Source organism: Molothrus aeneus, chromosome Z (genome assembly GCF_037042795.1).
Source record: "Molothrus aeneus isolate 106 chromosome Z, BPBGC_Maene_1.0, whole genome shotgun sequence".
Classification (NCBI taxonomy): domain Eukaryota; kingdom Metazoa; phylum Chordata; class Aves; order Passeriformes; family Icteridae; genus Molothrus; species Molothrus aeneus.
This window is the reverse complement of record NC_089680.1, coordinates 18690423-18695233: the sequence shown is the minus strand read 5'-3', so window position 1 is coordinate 18695233 and position 4811 is coordinate 18690423.

Sequence of the window (4811 nt, the reverse complement as noted above, 5' to 3'; positions counted from 1 at the left end):
AGGGCAGGGCAAGGCAAGCAAGGCAAGGCAAGGCAGGGCACGGCACGGCAGGGCGTGGAGCAGGGCAGGGCAGGGCTGGGCCGGGCCGGGCCGGGCAGGGCAGGGCAGGGCAGGGCAGGGCAGGGCAGGGGGCCTGGCTGCCGGCTCCCGGCAGCTCCCGGCGGCTCGAGCTGAGCGCTCGCGCCGCGCCCGCGACACCGGAAACGGCTCGGCCTGGCTGCCGCGCGCCGTGATGACGCAGCGCAACGGGGAAGGTACTAGAAAGGGGCACCGCCCGTGCGCGCGGCCGATTCCGCGCGCGCCGCCGAGGGCTGAGTGTGGCGGCGGGGACTCGGCCAGGGCCGCGTGACCGGAGCGGAGCCTTTCCGCCGCCCTTCTAGCTTTGAGCTCTCCCATCCCTGCCCTTTGGCCATTGCCAGCCTCCACGGACCTCACTCTGTGAGGCACGTCTGGGGTGCCGTGTCCAGTTCTGGGCTCCTTAGTACAAGAGAGACAAGGAGCTACTGGAGAGGGTCCAGCAGAGAGTCACAAAGATAATTTGGGGTTTGAAACATCTCTCGTATGAGGAGAGACTGCAGCAACTGGGCTTGTTTAGTCTGGAGAAGCCTGAGAGAGGATTCATCAACACATGTAAATATCCCAAAGGTGGATGCCAAGAGGATGGTGCCAGATTCTTCAGTGGTGCCCAGTGACTGGATGAGCAATGGCCATAAACTCAAACACAGGAAATTCCACCTCAGCATGGGAAAGAACTTTACATTTAGGGTGGCAGAGCGCTGGAGCAGGCTGCCCAGGAAGGTCATGGGTTCTCCCTCTCTTGAGGCATTCAAAACCTGTCTAGACACGCTCCTGTGTCACCTCCTCCAGCTGCCCCTGCCTTGGCAGAGGGACGGACGGCAGATGTCCGTGCAGAAGGTCACCAGTTCCCCAACTAGGGTCTGGGACTGCAGGTGCTGGCCAGGCAACTGTGGTTTGCTGGAGCTCCTGTCCATAGGACGTGAGGTGCTACAGAGGCCTCTAGTAAGATGCAGGGGTTTGGTGTTGGAAAATGCAAGAAAACTAACTTGGCATAGTTTGTGAACTTACATCAATGAAATAATTCAGTACCTGTTGCTTTTAAGTTACTTGGCCCCAGCTAAAGAGTAATAAATACTAAACATTTACTACATTAAAGGTATTGCTACAGTAGCAATTCCATAGCAGGAAAACACGTCTTCGTCAAACTTGGACCAAAAAAACCTCAAACACAACTTAAAATTGCATTACCAAATTAGGCATTTTCCCAAAATATTCTTGCCTCTCAGGAAATTCAAGATGTCTTTTCCTGTTTTGGTGTAAAGTATGCATGTGGCTGAACTGTAGAATCAAATGTCCTTTTTTGCTTGGATGAGAACAGATGTTTCCCACAGTTTTCTGAATCACAAGATGATTTCCTGGTTTTGTCTGCTCTTGGGATAATCTCTCAACACCCTTTGTGGATTGGTTCAGCTAGTACTAAAAAAAAAGTGTAACACAGCATGGCAGGCTCTAAAACACTTAACATTTTTACTAAAGGAATTGAAGACCTGCTAAGAGACCTTAAAATAGGAATAACAGAGATTGGCTGAAGGGAATTCCAGGTTTTGCCTGATCTAGAGCTTTTGTTTGTTGCAGATAAGAATGATTCCAGGCATATTCAAGAATTAAGCCTTTCTTTGGTCACACATGTTCCCCTTGCTCATTGGTTGTGATGCTACAAGGCTTCTGCTGCAGCAGAACACTTGGGCAGGTGCCTCTGCCACATTGTCTTGTTGACTGGCAGAGTGAGGGACATCACACAGTAGAATCCTGCACTGCAGTCAAGAAGGGATTTTAAGCAGAAATTAGATCAAAGAGCAAGGAGATATTCCTCATGTCAGGCCGTTCACAGTTTACAGGTATAGCTCGTGCTGACTGTATCATTACATTAATAAACTTTATACCACAGTAGCTCAGCTTCTACCTGGTTATAGCTAGCAGAAGTTTACAAGTTAGAGGAATTTGTGTTATTTACTGAAGTATACTTGCTGTAAGTGGCAAGGATACTAAAAATTTATAGCAAACAACTTGGAAATTATTGAAAGTTCCTAACTAAGCAAGGAGGGAACTTTAACAAAGAATGTTTTTATTTTCATGTTAATTTTGGTGCAGATAACAGGAATATGGGATCTCATTTGCCAGAACTGAAAGGGTCCAGATGGAAAATACCCTAAGCCAGAAAAACATGCATATGGGTTCTCATCAGATAGTTGAGAGCAAAGCTTATAAACAGTGCATGGAAAATGATACAGCAGAGAATTTTGAGTTCTTAATCTTCTTAGCCTGACTGGTTTTTAAAAATACTTCTTTCTTTCTTTTCTCTTGCTTTTCCTTTTCTTTCCCACTTTCTTCCACCTGTATTTTTATTTCTGCTTTCTAAAAGGGGAAAATAAACACCTGTGCAACTTTTTTTCATTAGTTGCCGATATTAAAGAACAAAATTCAGCGTGTTTATTAGACCAGCTTAATTTTTATGCCACTTCATTTTGCTCACCTACGATTACTGGTGTTTACTGCAGAAGTTCAGCTAAATTCCCAACTTTGACAAGGCAGCTTCAATTCAGTATTTTTTTCCTAGTTGATGTAACCAATGAAAAGCCATCTAAATTGGCTACAAACTAACAAACAAAATGAAAATGGACATGCAGTGACCAAACAGTATTTTGAATCAAGTGAAAGTAGTGGCTCACATCAAGTTGAATCAAATTAAGAATTTTAGCAAAAGGTTTTGAACCAGTTTGGCTGAATTCTGTTTAATGTTTTACCTGATATTAGAGACACAGTCTTGACTTTAGATGAGGCCTCAGGTGGTCCAATGACAGTAAAACTTATGTACAATATCTCCAAAGTTCTGCTGTAAATGATGCATAACATTCCTTGTATTTCTGAATATTCAAACCAAAATATAATACAGACACCTGTGATTTATTTTTAATGTAAAAAATACAGACTTCTACTTTCATATGTCATTAAAGAGATATTCTATATATTTTTTTCCATTCCTGATTTGCCAGAACAAAGGTTAGGGCTTTTGATTTAGACTCAGTTAAAGGGGTTAAATTAAAAAAGCTTCATCCTAAAGCGTAACTGGCCAGACAGCAATTATCTACCCAATTACTGTCTACCCAGTTACACTTTAGGGGGCTTTATACCCAGTTATGCTTTATAGGGACCTCACTGTGCAGATTCTCTGCCTTCTATACAGCAAATCTCAAGCCCATGTCCTTTTTTGGTCTCAACAGAAGGCAGCATCCTTGTCAGGTCTTCAATAATTCTAATAAATGAAATTATCTTGTCTCACTTTCAATGGGATTTGTTTTTTGGTGATTGCTTTTCTAGTTCTTACAAAGAATTACACATTCAAAAGTCCAGGAAAAAGAATAATCCTTTTCACTATCCCAATCCATTAGCAGGTGTTTTCCCCAAATTTTGCCCTAACCTGAGATATTTTTGTTAGTTTGATTCATAAAAATAATATTTAAAGTTTTGTAGTTGTCTTTAGTCATATCCATCCCAGAATTCTTTTCTCCAGTTCCTCTCTATATGTACACTGTGCTTTGGTCTTTCCAACAAGCCTCCTTGTCTCTCTAGACTCTGTTATGTGGAACTTTTTGTTTCACTGGGAAAGTTCCTGTCATTTCAGAACTTTAACTGCATATTTAAAGGTAGCACTGAATCTATGCAGTCTAAACTCAGTGTTCAGTAAATGAGAGCCTTTTGCTCTTCATCTTTATTCCAGCTTTCTCACCTCACCCTTAGTTATGAGGGTTAGATTTATTTTTTTTTAGTTAACCTTTTTGAAAAAGAAAGGTTTTATTGTGTTGTGACACAATTTACAGCTTATTTCAAAGTAACTAGAACAGATACAAAATAGTGTTGAACATTTGTACAGGAAATCAAAATAATAACAAAGCTGTCTATTGCCAGTTTACATACAGTCACGTTCTAAAGTGACTCATTGTGAGAAATAATATTGAAACAATTGCTGAATTTTCCAAAGAAAGCATAAGAGGGGTATCCTTCCTGAAACAAACTGCAACAGCTGCAAGAAAAGCTTTGTCTTTGTGAACATTCAGTTATTACAAATGTAAAAGGAATTAGATATGAGAAAATACTTTTTTTTCCCCCCAAGAGACATAGAAAGAATTTAAGAGTAAGAACAACATAGAAGAGGAAAAAATCAGCTGATTGAAGAATTTCTGTGTAATTAAGACTAATTCTATACTAGACAGGCTAATACAGCAAGTAGGGAATTGGGAAAGGAGTTGTGTTGCATAAGAACTGTATTCAGCATTATCTAAGTTAGAAACGTATGTGTTTCTTTAACACTTAAAAACTGGTTTTTATGGACTTTTTTATGATGGTATCAACAGGCACTTGTAGCATTCAATTTTGGTTTCATTTAAATAGAACTCCTGTTAATCAGTACGCATAATACAAGCTAATTTTTAAGTATGTCAAACTCAATAGCACAAGAAACAACACAAGTTAGTTCTATGGTGGGGGATGACAGGGTGGGGGGTGGGCAAAGCTTTAAATAAATGCCCAGAAAGAAAAAGAACATCAAACTAAATCTGTCAAATAGGGATAGGTGGACAAATTAAAACATAAGGGATGACAAATTTATAGAATAGCAGGTAATCAGTCTTTTGGATTTTGACTTCTATTTTATAATACAGAATAATCAAATTACTCTCTCTAAAAATAATCTATCAATTTAATGGTACCTTGAAACAGACTAATTAGTTTTTGTG